Source organism: Pogona vitticeps, chromosome 5 (genome assembly GCF_051106095.1).
Source record: "Pogona vitticeps strain Pit_001003342236 chromosome 5, PviZW2.1, whole genome shotgun sequence".
In the NCBI taxonomy this organism is placed as follows: Eukaryota; Metazoa; Chordata; class Lepidosauria; order Squamata; family Agamidae; genus Pogona; species Pogona vitticeps.
In genome coordinates this window covers 86,954,839-86,969,524 of record NC_135787.1, presented here as the reverse complement: position 1 = coordinate 86,969,524, position 14,686 = coordinate 86,954,839, and the positions used below count along the sequence as shown (strand labels likewise).

Here is a 14,686-nt window from a genome sequence, read left to right as displayed (position 1 = left end):
TAACATACTCACTGGAATCCAGCCAAAAATTATTCTGGCAGAACTCTTACCAACATAAATTGCAGCTGAAAAATGCTGCTTGTCAGTGTAGGCACTCACTGTTGTACACCAAGTCACACAACTGGTCATAATGCTTACACTGACTTGTTAATTTGCAGCAATTCACAGCTAATATTTAAGATGATGGAATTATACTGATGGGTGTAATACACAAGATTCTGTCCAATAACCTGATAGACAAAATCAGTGTATATTTCTTCTGGAAGCAGATGACTAAACATACAACACATTAGTAGTCATCTAACCCAGGAATGTGAAATATACTTGCTGCATTTCCATTCTTGATTTTGCTTGCATGGAGTCAATACAACATCTCAATGAGGAATTTGAATGAGACTGAAACAGACAGCTGTGAATTTGTGCAAAATAGAGACAAGGAGAGTGTTGGAATTCCTTGTTCTCTCTTCTGAAGACAAGGCAAGCACAGATTTATATTCCTAGTTGAATAATAAAAATAGGGGTTTTAAAAGGGCCTGGGTTGATAAAGGTGTCTCCACCAGGTGCTGAAAGTGAGTCTGTTGCAAGAATAAGTGGAGAGCAGTAGCCACCATCTTTTAATCAAATTACCTAGGAAACAAATGTTGGCAGTTGGCCTAGCATGAACTGACATTTTGGGTCTGCAGGTTTGGGTTTTGCAGGAGTAGTCACATTGCTACTGCTTTTGAAGAAGCTGGGGCTACTCCCGTTCTCAGGGAAGTTTTTATAACTTTCCATCCTTCAGCTAGTTTGCCATAAAGAACAATGGCTGGATGAACTCATTGATAATGAACTCTCAATTATGTTTGATCAGATTTGTTAAATTTTTCCTCTGCTTTTGTGTCAGTTGCTTTCACACTAGCTTCATTGCCATCCACACAGGTATGTATATACTGAAGAACTGTATGAGCTTCATGAGGATCTAAAAAAAAAAAAAAAAAAAAAAAAAAGAAAGAAAGAAAGAAAGAAAGAAAGAAAGAAAGAAAGAAAGAAAGGGTTCTTTGAAAGAAGACATTTATAGAGGTCTAATGGCCAATAAGACTGCCCATCTCATGAATCACTTTGACTTATCACTCACAAGCACCACTGGGGTAATTTCATTCTTCTTCAAAGACAAAAAATTGTTACAGAGACTAATATGTATGTAATTAAGAATCCCTGTGGGCTTTTATTTTTAATCTACAGGTCCCTGAATTTTGTGTGGGTGGATTCTAGGTGAATTCTTTGACTTGCAGTTCAGAAAAGGCTTTCTAATCACATAGGATGCTGAATGGTTTCACATACAGTGATTTTCACTCACTATTTCACACCACCATCAGTACCGCAAGAGCCGTACTGCTTTGAACACATCCCTAACCAGCATCCCTTCCACAAACATCCAGCCATGCTGTACTAAAAGGAGAGGTAGCAACTTTGCCAGCACCTGTGCTCTCTTTCTCCTATCACCAGACTTCTGCTTTTCATTCTCCTCCTCACCTCTTATCTAATGGTTGAATATGCAGCAGAAGTGCCTCCCGCTCTGGTACACTTGTGATTGGATGCACATGAGAGTGCATTTAGTCACTAGAGGCACTTACATCTCAGAGTAGAGCTCAGCTTCACAACTCGAACTGCTAGAGGCTTTGAGCCAATTTTGATGCATCTGTGGGTGGAGTAATTGACAAATGTGTGGCGATAGATGTAATGCACATTTGAATATGGTTGAGGGTTGACTTAGAGCAGGGGTCAGGGAACTTTTTTACCTTTTACCCCCCAAAAATTTATATACGCCAACATTACCCCCTTGATTTGAAAGGAAGGAAATCATACATTATTTGAATTCAAAATCTTATTGAATCTATTCATAATTGAACCTGTGGAACTCTCTGCCACAAGATGCAGGTGGAGATGGTTATCAGCCTACTTGGCTTTCAAAAAGGATGTGAAAAGTTCAGGGAAGGCAGCACTGTGGATGGCTAGTGGTCATCATGACAACCAAATGGTGTCTCTGTGTTCAGAGTCAGGATTCTTCAGAGAACTACAATGTTATCATCAGCATACCCTGAAAAGCTATGACGACACATTTTGTGAAAACAGGCAAATTGCCTAGAATTTGCTTGTTTCTTGACCTGGGATATCCACTTGTGCTTAATCAGGGCACAAGCACTCTGTGTATGTTTAAGGGACCACTCTCTTTTTCTGGTTTACTTTATACAATTGGAGGAAACTTAGCAGGTGGGCTGCAGTCTGCAAAAATTCCTGCCAAATTGAAAACTGTTAATCTTTAAAAGTGCCACTAGAGCCCCTTTCCCCCCCTTCTGTTGTAACAAACTTCACAGGGCACTCTAGACCTTGGGGAACTTAGTTTCTCTTAGCTGATGGGTTGCTGAGGAAAGGAAAGACTGTGCTTAATCCAAGAATGGAGGAAGGCACCTGGTTAGTTAGTTTGTAGAATGCATGACCTTTGCTGCACGGCAAACTGGTTTCCCTTCAGGCTGGGCACAGCCCTGTTCTCTTTTTTACAAAGGCAACACTCCTAGCTTGGAAGGGCTGAGGAGCCCAGGCTGGACCGCGCCGCCGATGCGGGCAAGGAGAAGGGAGGAAAGGATTGGGGGAGGGGCTGCGCTCAGCGAAGGCCCTAGTGAGGGAAGACGCATGGAGCAGGAGGGCGAGGGAGGAAGCCAGTGCCTGCCTGTGGTGTGCCTCTGTCTTTAGTCTCCTTCCCACCCGCTTGCATCCCAAGGCAGCCTCGGCTCCTAAAAAGGGCGGGCGAGCTGAGACGAGCATCGGGTTAGCAGCCGTGCAACTGCCACTAGCCAGGCTGGGGAAAGAGGAGCGTGTGACTCCCGAGAGCAGGGCAGCCAGGAAGTGCCTCAGCGCACGTCCTCATTACCCCCAGGATTTTAATTTTTACCCAATTTGGGGTAAATTTCCGCTGTTCTCCAACCACTGACTTAGAGAATGAAACTTAAGTACAGTTCCGAATAATGCGATGTAAGTGAGGGTGAAATACAAGAGGAAAATCTATGGCTGAAGCAGATGGTTCAAAAGATTTTGTCTTATTAGTTAAGTGTATTTAAGGGTGATGGAATTAATGTACTTGATAGGAAAAAATGTATAGTTCTTTAGAATTTTGATCTGTAATAGAATATTCTTTACCAAGTATTTGCTGGAGAATAGTGGAGAAAGAATATAATTAAAGAATATAATTTTATAGTATTCTGAGTTATATAACAACCTAAGTCATAAACACAATATGGTTGTTTTCTTTAATAATTATACCTACTGTTTGGCACACATGCATAGAAAGTAGTTAGTCAGACCAGTATGTTTGTACTGAGTTGTTTGACAGTGAGATCTTTTTACAGATCTGGATTACAGCAGAAGCACAACAAGAAAGAAGATAAAACCATTGCCCAAGATGATGAGATTAAATGAAGTAGCAAGTCCTGAAGGGGAGGAGATTAGTTGAAAGGTAGTAGCCACTGAATGTAGACAAAAAGAATACCATGCAGCTCAGTGGCACTAGCCTGCCGAAGAATTCTCCCTGGGTTTAATGTCAGGCTGACAGGTCTGGAGTTTGCAGGTTCTTCCTTTTCACCATTTTTGGATATAGGGGACAACATTAGCTGTTCTCCAATCATCCAGCACTTCATCCACCCTCCGTGATTTTAAGAAAATAATAGATTTGGCCACTGCCTTCAATACTCTTGGAATATTCATTGGCGCCTGGAGATTTGAACTTGTTCAAAGTAATAAGGTCTTTCTTGATTATTTGTTTATCAGTTCCAAGCTGCAATCCTGTCTACTGTGCTTTTACTTCACATTTGCCTGGAGGGTCACAGATTGTCTTCTCAGAAAAAGACTGAGGTGAAATTGGAATTGAGCTCTTTCTTTGTCATCTGGTATCATTTTTCCATTCCAAATGAGTAGCTGGGCCACTATTTATTTTCTTTCTTTTGCTACACACATATTTGAAGAATGCTTTTCTGTTACTTCTAAGTGTCTTTTGCTAAGCTCAGCTGATTTTCAGCTTTTTCCTTTGTACTGCCATCCCTGTAATTCTCTGCTATTCTTTTGTACTCTTCCTTTGTGACCTGGCCTTCTTTTCTATATGTTTTTGTTTTCTTTCCTATCTGTTTTTGTTTTCAGGTCCTTTCTGAGCTTTTTCTGAAGCCACATTGGTCTTTTTAGCTGTCTTCCACCTTTTTTTCACGTTAGAATTTTTTGTAGTTGTGCTTTTGGAATTCCCTTTTCATGAAATTCCCACCCATCTTGGACTCTTTTCCTGTTACAATTTCCTGTCATGGGACCTTGCCTATCTGAGTTTATTAAAATTGGCTTTTTCAAACATACATGTGGGGCTACCCTTTGCTTTTGTTTCCTTTGAAATAAAGAACTCAAGTAGAAAATTATCGCTTTCCCCCAGAGTTTCTCTTGCTGCCACTCCTTCCACCTAGTCACCTTTGTTGGTTAAGATCATGTCCAGGATAGCTACTCCTCAGGTTTCTTCTTCCTTTTTTTTCTGGCAAAGGGAATAATTATCATCTACACAAGCCAGGAATATCGTGAAAGAGTGATATTTGGCAGAATTTACCTTCCAGCAGATATCAGAATATTTGAAATCTTCCATTACTACTGCATCATTTGTCTTTGAAATTCTTCCAGTTTGTTTTTCAAAGTTTTCATGTACTTCTTCTTGACTGGATGGTTGGTAGAAGACTCCAACTACCATTCTCTTTTTATTTTTCACCCCAGTTATATGGAATATTTTATTTTTGACACAGGTTGCAGTCACACCAGCAAAATGTTTCCAAGTTACAGTATATTTGGTGGGTCCATGGATTTTGCAGTACATCTGGTGGGTCCCAGCATATTTCAGTTTCAGTATTGTGGCATACAGCTCTGCTCTCACCTGTCCGTCACAGCTGGGCAGGGGAACCTCAGCCAATGAGAGGACGGAGGGTGGTGCAGAAGTGAGAGGAGCTGGGTTATATAAGGCGTGTGTGAAATCCATTGGATTTCAATGAGGGGAAAAACAAAAAATCACCAAAAATTAACGAAGACTCAGAAGACTCAGAAGAAAGCCAAACTAAGTGTGCATAGGTTTCACAAGGTGGACTAACTATTCCAACCATTTAAAACATGTTCCAAACATTGTAAGACACTTAAAAATGAGCAAACACAGACATCGTTAAGTGAAATTCCCCCATAGAGAACATCGTTAAACGATGCTGAAAATTCCTTAAAGAAACCCATCACAAAGCGAATACATCGTTAAACGAAGCAATCGCTAAGCGAGGCACCACTGTACTTCCCCATATCACCTGCAAACTAACGGGCTCACAGAGAGATTTAATGGTACCCTGATGTGCATGATTAGGGCCTATTCTGCTGAGAATCCTTACAACTGGGATCAGAGAATACAACTTCTGTTATATGCATATAGGTCTGTACCCCAAGACAGTGCAGGATTTAGTCCTTTTGAATTGCTGTTTGGGAGGAAAGTGAGAGGACCCCTTGACTTAATTAGACAGAGTTGGGAGAAGATACAAGAGTCTGATCCTGAGAACGTAATATCGTACTTAGACAACTTGATGAACACTTTGAAAAGAAATCTAGAGATAGCTGCTGAGAATTTATAAGGGCAGAAAAATAAGCAAAAAGTATGGTATGACAGGAAAGCAAAGGAAAGAAGTTTTAATCCTGGAGATGAGGTGCTGGTGCTAAGACCTCTCAAAGGGAACAAATTACAGCTAAATTGGTCCGGTCCATTTAGAATTATGTCATTAAGGAAGATGGAGAACCAGGCAGAAGGGTGGTTCATGATAATATGATAAAACCGTACTGTAGAGAAGAAAACAGAGTGTTGTTTGCTATGAAAGAAGCTGACAATGAGAAACATGACTTACCCTATTGGGAAGGAAGGCGGAAAACAATATATAACCCTGAAGATGGCAGAGTTAGTCCTGTACTTTTCCCTGAGCAACAAAATGAATTGAGAGCCTTTCAAGGGAGATACCGGCAGGTTTCTTTCAGCAAGCCAGGGTTGTCCCAGGGAGTGATGCACAAAAGTGATACTGGAGGTGCACCCCCACCAGCTGTTACTTCTTGTAGTGCTATTGACCTAACACGCAAGAAGAGTGCAGATCATATCCAGTGGACCAGCGGCTGCGAGGAGGCGTTCGCGGAGCTGTCGGGGACGGTGATGACCAGTCCGGTCATGGGAGCTCCAGATTGCCAGCGCGAGTTCCCCATCATTACTGAGGCATCCAACACCGGGTTAAGAGCCGTGCTGAGCCAGAAGGATGACAGAGGACATCATTGTGTGGCGTACCTGTGCGAGAATCTACAGGCAGGCGAAGATCAGCTTTCGAGTGGTGAGGGAGAGTGTCTTGCAATTCTTCATTCTCTTCGCAAGCTTGGACCTTATGCTTGGGGAGGACATTTTGTCCTGTGTACTGACCATTCCCCACTATTGTGGTTAAGGACTATCAAAGCTAACAACAGCAAGCTGATGAGGTGGGCTTTGCTTCTACAGGACTTTGATTTTGAGGTTCGAGTGATTAAAGGGACTCAGAACTGTGCTGCAGATTCCCTCTCGAGAGGACCAGAAGACTGAAGAAGGAAAATGGACTCTTAGAATGGTTAAAGTATTTAAAAGTTTGTTGTACATGTACACACTGATATATGTTAATTGTTATATACGCATATGAAATTGAATGTAAGTATAATTTTCATGTTATAGTCTAATATTGTGTAAGTATGAATGATCTTGGTAAATGTTAATGAATGTGTGGGAATGACTTGCAGGTAAGATGTTTACTTAATGTTTATAAAATGATTATTAAATATAATATTGTTATTATGTTAAATGTATTATTGTATTGCTTCTTGTTGTTTATGAGAGAAAGCACTTTAGCTTTCCCCCATAAAATGACTTGTTAAGGGGGGAGGTATTGTGGCATACAGCTCTGCTCTCACCTGTCCGTCATGGCTGGGCAGGGGAACCTCAGCCAATGAGAGGACGGAGGGTGGTGCAGAAGTGGGAGGAGCTGGGTTATATAAGGTGTGTGTGATGTGTGAGAGGAGATTGAGTTTTGGAAGATGAGTGAGTAGAGAGATTGATAGCGAGTGAGAAAGAGCCTGTCAGTGAGGGAAAAGTCTGTGTGAGCTAGTGTCTTATAAACAGTGATTGACAACTTGATTTTATACCTGTGATTTACTCCTTTTATTTTGTGTAATCAATAAACACTTTATTTTTTTTGAAAGAAACACTTGTCCTTGTGATTTAAAGGATAGGTTGGTGGCAGCAGTTTTGGTGAGAGGTAGTGAGCACTCTTAGAGGCCTGGATTGGTAGAGGCTTGAGAGTGGCCTGCTACAAGTATCATGCAGTAGGGAGTCTCCTACTACAACCACTCTTCTTCTTTTCGTAGGGTGCTTGACTGAGTTTCAGCCTCTCATGCCCTCACATGGGTTTTCCTGTATGTCTTCCTTTGCATGCTGTCTGCCAGACTCCTCTTCAAGAATCTGAAAGTGGTTTTGCAGTTTCACTGGTGAAGAGTGTCTTCTTCTTTTGCTGACGTGACTCCTTCCCATGGTGTTGCCTTCACTTTGTTCTCTCCTCCTCTGCTTTGTCTTCCTATTCTTCCATGTCCAGTGCCTCCTGTGGCTGCTGCTGCTTGAGAGTTCTGTTTATGTACTCTTCTCTTATAGCCCTAATGCACTTGCTGCTGTAGTTCTATTTTGTGTATGTTGTGTTGTTCTCAGAGACGAAGGCACATACTTTAAAGGTCACCATTACAGAAGTGTCTCTTCCTTCCATGACCCCTCATAGATTTTTGCATTCTTCTGTTTGTCTATGAGAGCCCTTTCCTTTGTCTTCTCTGTCTTGAAGGATGCTAGGAAAGTCCACTAATATAAAACTTTAATTTTGTTTCATTGGTCTCCCTTTTCTTTTATCTCTTCTTCCAGGTGAACCTTTCCTCACTACTGCTCCTACACTGTCCAACTCCTGATTGCTCACTCCCTAGAGATGTTCCCGTTTTATTCTTCCATTTTCTCTGTTAGTAGTCAGCAAACAGAAGAGTCTTGAATTAGTAACCTCTAAAATATCCTGCCATTAAGAGTTCTGCTCAGTTCTTGCAAACTCAAAGAAGTGGCTTCCTTTACTGAGTCAATTCATCTCATATTTTGTCTTCCTTCTTTCCTACTTCCTCCTCTAGCTTTATTGCATTTTCCTATGAGTCTTGCCTTCTCATGATACACCTAAAGTATGATAACATCACTTTAGTGATTTTTGCTTCTACAAGGAATTCAGGCTTGATTTGATTTAGGACCCATTTACATGTTTTTCTAATCATTCATTAATATATTTTTTCCTGTCAGCATTCATCATTGTCCTGCTTTCTCATATATATAGTAACTGGACATACCATAGTGTAGACTACCGTGAGGATCTTTGCTAATTTTTTTGCATCTGCCTTTCTGAGTCTTAGTCTTCTTCTGACTTTTGCTAGTCTCCATTCACGTAGATGATTGAACAAAACTTTGTAACAATTCAGTTCCTGCATTATCAATATTAAATGTTATGCACTTTTTCTGTTGATGAATTTTTTGTCTTTTTTATATTCAATTCAAGTCCTGTTGAATTTTCCTCTTTCACTTTTGTCATGAGTAATTCTGACAGTAATAAGGTGTTGTCTGTACAATTTTGATTACTGATATTTTGTCCACCAATTTTCACTCTTCCTTCATCTCAATCTTTCCTTATGATACATTCTTCATACATTGTGAACAAATAGGGAGATAAAATATACACCTTTGCCAGTGGGAAACCATTCTATTTCTCCACGTTCTGTTTTAATCATAGCTTCTTATCCAGAGTATAGGTTACGCAGAAAGACAATCAAGAGCTGAGGCAGATTCTTTTTTTTCTTCTTTTCAGAATGGACCTCTGGCTTTCCACAGTTCACGCTTTGAAAGTCAGAGGCTTTGCTATAATCTATAAAGCACTGGCAAACTTTCTTTTGAAATTGTTTGGTACACTCCAGCAGCCAGTGGGTATTTGCAATATCATTCTTGTGCCTGTTACTTTTCTGAATCCATCTTGAAGTTTGGGCATTCCTTTACTTCAAATATCATAGAAGCTTTTGTTGCATAATCATGAGCATCGTTTTGTTTTTATAGGAAATTAATGTAATGGTCCTATAGTTATCGCAGTCTGTGGTATTTTCTTTCTCAGGGATTGGAATGTATACTGAATGTTTCCAGTTTGTGGCCTCTTGTTTTGTTTTTCATATTTTTCCCCATATTCTTAGGATTTTGATAGATTCAGGTTCCTTAGCTTGAAAGAGTTATATTTGTGTCCTACATACTTCTGGTTGTTGAAGATCCTATGCCAATTTTCCATTCCTTTACTGCTGCTGTCTCGTAGCTGCACTTCAGTTTCTTTGTCTCTGTAACCCTTAGAACTATCACTCTTTTCTCTATGGTTATCACTCTCTTTTGCAAACATTAATCCTGAACAGGGTGGATGCATCTTAGTTTTTGATCATTGTTTCTTGGATGAGCGTTTGATGAGTCCTGACGGCATTGCTCTGAGCTTGCTTGTCACTTTCGAACTCCCTCATTGCTTTAAGATGTGCACCCAAGAGGAAGGCTCTTTACCATTGTTTGTTAATAATTGTTAAAGTAACATCAGAGTTCTAAGTCACAACTACCATTGCTTTTACAGTCAATGAGGATTTGGTGAGTCACTTCCTCCATAAGTTTCTTTAATTTAGTAGGCCTACTCTGATTGTGACTTGCTATGCTGAACAACATAATTTTAGCCTTTGTGTTGTTTCTGGATTGATCATTTTGCCATTTGCATTTTCTCCTCTTTAATGTGTTTATGTCTATGTTTCTTTTACAATGTATTTTAAATTTAACTTTACTATTGCATGCAGATAGAAATAGATACATAGCAGCAAAGTAATCAAACAACACCCACTAGCATAACTCTTATATTATGCAGACTTTGATATAGCAATCATTTTAGATACTTGTTCCCACCTCCTCACCCCAAGGTGAAACCAGAAACAATACAGTCATGTGAAATAGACTGTAAGTTAGAAAAATAACTGAAATAAATATTTGTTTTTTCCTTCAGAAAAAGAATTGAAGTAGAATCATGAGAAGGAGCAAGATAATTCTCTTGGCTAAATAAGGTTTCTTACAAACTGATGAAATGATTTGTTGTTGTTGTTTAGTCGTTTAGTCGTGTCCAACTCTTTGTGACCCCATGGACCAGAGCACACCAGGCCCTTCTGTCTTCTGCTGCCACCCGGAGTTGGGTTAAATTCATGTTGGTCACTTCAATGACACTGTCCAACCATCTCATCCTCTGTCATCCCCTTCTCCTCCTGCCTTCACACTTTCCCAACATCAGCGTCTTTTCCAGGGAGATTTATCTTTTCATGAGATGGCCAAAGTACTAAAGTCTCAGCTTCAGGATCTGTCCTTCCAGTGAGCACTCAGGCTTGATTTCCTTTAGAATGGATAGGTTTCTTCTCCTTGCAGTCCAGGGGACTCTCAAGAGCCTCCTCCAACACCACAATTCAAAAGCATCAATTCTTTGGCGGTCAGCTTTCTTTATGGTCCAGCTCTCACTTCCGTACATCACTACAGGGAAAACCATAGCTTTGACTATTCAGACTTTTGTTGGCAAGATGATGTCTCTGCTTTTTAAGATGCTATTCTTTGGAAGTCTGCATTCCATTTTCTGTAACTTTTCCTATCTCACTTGCATTTTGTTTCCCTTCTCTTCCCTTCCCTTCTCTTTCCATAGTTCTTCAGGCACTCTGTCCACCAAATCGAGTTCCTTAACTCTGTTCTTCACTTCCACTGTGTATTCATAAGGGATTTGGTTTAGATTATACCTTAGCCCAGTGGTTTTTCCTATTCTCTTCAGTTTAAGCTTGAATGTTGCTATGAGAAGCTGATGATCTTAACAAAACCCTATTAGTCTTTGCCCTGCTTCGTTCTGAACTCCCAGGCCAAACTTTCCTGTTGTTCGTTTAACTCTTGATTCCCTACTTTAGCATTCCAATACCCTAGATTGAGAAGAACATCTTTCTTTGGTGTCAGTTTTAGAAGTTGTTGTAAGTCTTCATAGAATTGGTCAGTTTCAGTCTCCTCAGCGCTGTTGGTTGGTGCATACACTTGGATTATTGTGATGTTGAAAGGTCTGCCTTGGATTCGTATTGACATCATTCTATCATTTTTGAGATTATATCCCATTACAGCTTTTCCCACTCTTTTGTTGACTGTGAGGGCTACTCCATTCCTTCTACGGGCTTCTTGCCCACAGTAGTAGATATGATACTCATCTGAATTGAATTCACCCATTCCCATCCATTTTAGTTCACTGACGCTCAGGATGTCAATGTTTATTCTTGCTATCTCCTGTTTGACCACATCCAGCTTACCAAGGTTCATAGACCTTATATTCCAGGTTCCTATGCAGTATTTTTCTTTGCAGCATTGGACTTTCCTTTCACTTCCAGGCACGTCCACAGCTGAGCATCCTTTCGGCTTTGGCCCAACCACTTCATTAGCTCTGGAGCGACCTGTACTTGTCCTCCGCTCTTCCTCAGTAGAATGTTGGATGCCTTCTGAACTGAGGGTCCCATCTTCCAGCGTCATATCTTTTAGCCTTTTGTTTCTGGTCATGGGGCTTTCTTGTCAAAGATACTGGAGTGGCTTGCCACTGCCTGCTCCAGGTGGATTGCGTTTAGTTGGAACTCTCCACTATGACCTGTCCGTCTTGGGTGGCCCTGCACGGCATAGCCCATAGCTTCACTGAGTTACTCAAGCCCCTTTGCCACAACAAGGCAGCAATCCATGAAGGGGGATGAAATGATGATTTCTTACAAACTGATGAAATGAAAAAATAAACATTTGAAAGAGAAACACAGAGAATGAGTAATAATGTACTACTAGATTCAAGAATGTGAGTAACTAATACCTTTCTCAGTCAGGTAGTCTGACACAATGTGATGATTGGGGAAGCTGTTTTCTGTCATGTAGGAATACTGAAAAAAGAACATGTGGATTTTAAAAGTATTTCTAAGCCTTTGAGTGCCTCTCAGTGGCCAAAATAAAATATGCAGGGTTAACAGATTTCTCATAGTTATCTGTATTTCTGAGAGATTGCTAAGCTTTGTTGTTGAAGAGTCATTGTAAGATGAGTGCCATATTTTTGGAAGGCAATATGACTACAAGTGCTCCAGTTGATTTGGGAGATTCTGCTTAACAGAAGAACATTTCTGTGATGTTAACTCTAATTTGGAAATTGCTGGATATTCTGCAGTGGCAGTATATCATTATTCTCATTTACAACTCCTATTTAGCCTTGGCCAGTATCAACTAATGATTAGATTGGGTTTGAGCATACACTGCTGATGGTTTGTGAATAATAACCAGTTTTCATTCTGTATTGTAATTTGCCTAGTCTTTTATTAGAAAGAAACCTGTCTTGCACAAGGCTATTCTTGCTAGACCCATCTTTTGGTGCCCTATATAATTTATTATTGTTGCTGTCTGGTTTACTTGTTCCTTGAATTTTCATTAAAGAACCTTCTGGGCGTGTTTTAACAAGTTTATGTGTTTGCATTGTTTGGAAATTCAATCCTAAATCTACTCATTAAGGCAAAAGTGCCAATAAATAATAAAGGAATTTACTTCTGAGTAAAAACACAGATGATCATACTGTTAGTAACTAAATAAATGGAAGTCCTTTTGGGAAAACATATTTCCAGGGAGAAGCACCCTATAAGAACTTAATTCTTTATGTGGCTGAGTGGAGAACATTGAAATAAAACATGTGGATTTTAATAACATTATGTTTTAATGCTCTTCTTTTCTCTGTGGTTAATAATTCCTATTTTTAATTAGTCACCATAAATAATCATGTATTCTGAGATGCAACCTTTCATCTGTACTGTTTAGATATGAACTAGGTCCTATTTAACATAAAAAGGGATGTGCAAATAAGAGAGTCTGAACCAAAGTGTCCCACCTAGACATGGGCTATTTGTATTGTATCTCTGGGGATACAAAAACAAATAGCGGTGCCACAGGTGCCATGGAGGCCCATTCTCTCCCCCAGAACTGGCAGGTCCATTCACCAATTGCCACACAGTGCTGGTGTCCTTCGTCATTGTCATCGTTCCAATCTGGGAAGGAGCCTGGCCATTGCTTCCCTGTCTCCCCGCGCAGCCATCCACTCCAGCAAGGAGGTGGACAGGGAGTCTCCCCACTCAGCTGATGAGTGACTGCACGGGGAGGCAGGGGAGCACTGGCTGGGCCCATTTCTCAAACACGAAGGGCCCCAACACTATGTGGTGACTAGTAAGTGGACCATCCAGTCCTGTGGGAAAGGAATGGGTCTCTTTGGTACCTGTGGTGCCGCTTTTCATATTGTTTCCACAGAAATATGAATACAAATAGCCCATATGTAGTCCCATCGTTTCAGGCACTTCTCACCCCCAGCCAGCTTCTTCCAGTACCGGAGTAATCTGGGTGAATGTGGAAGGACATGACTCCTCATCTATAGAGTAATTTGAATAAACGTTTTTTGCTGAAGAACTGCAAATAGAATTTCAGATTTCTACTGTGTGTTACCCTCATATTTTTGAGGCAAAAATTAAATGATTAAATCTTAAACATGTATAATCTGGAGGACAACAGAGGATAAATTACTATATTTTGCAGTTTTGGTAGAATTTAATTTCTCGCATTCCATTGTCACAGTTTTGAAGGGAGTCTATGGTAAACCTCTCAGTATCTAAAATAATTCCATTGAACTTGCTTCTGCTGTAAGAAGTGCAGGATTGTAGTTTGTGCAACCTTTATTTTGCAAAGTATTGTGTAGCAAATTCATTCCTAAGACCTCAAGTGCTCTTTGTGGATAGAAACAACTGAGTGTATTGTTTTAAGAAGAAAAGTAGTGCTCCAAGGAAGACACATCCATCCATAATTAAAGCATTTTTGTTTAGCACCTGGTTTAGCAAACGTGAGAACTGAAGGGCCAAAGTCATATCTTATAAAAGTCAGCTAAACATCAATCATGACTTCTCTTTCTCTCTCTCTCACTGGAGGCTGGCTCATCCCTAGTGTGACTAAAATAAGAAAAGTGATTAAAGTTTGCTCAATGTTGGACAGTAGGAGGCCACAGCTCCAGTAGTTTCAGCAGATGGGGAGAGTGCAAGGGGCTTTTAATAAGGCTTGTGACCCTTCATTGAAGAAAGGAGTCAGGGCTCCAAGGAACTATAGAATTCTCTTGCAAAATTAGTTCATTTCCTATACTTAGCACGACTTCTTTTTAACATGGTACAATTGTCATTCTCTTTATTAGAAAACTGATCATGAAAGCAGAGCAAGACAGATTTTGGTGTATATTGATGGCAGGGCTGTATTGTGGCTCAAATATCCTCAGGTAACATTAGGATGTCCAGAGTGAAGTAAAAGATTAACACAATCCATAACAAGTCTTCTCTTTCTTTTTTGATGTACTGTAGTTGGTAGCAATTTTACATGTTCATGCAGTTGCTGGTTCAGTGAATTAGCCAAAGGCACTGCAGGATTAAAGCACTTGGGATTGTTCCCATCTGACCCTCCTCTTTT

The 14,686-nt window shown here is 40.3% G+C and overlaps 1 protein-coding gene across 11 annotated transcripts in view; it reads left to right on the top strand.

The window, feature by feature from the left end:
- The window catches only part of SLIT2 (slit guidance ligand 2), a 455,778-nt gene that overhangs the window by 168,695 nt on the left and 272,397 nt on the right, over nt 1-14,686 (top strand). The gene's annotated exons all lie outside the window — the stretch shown is intronic.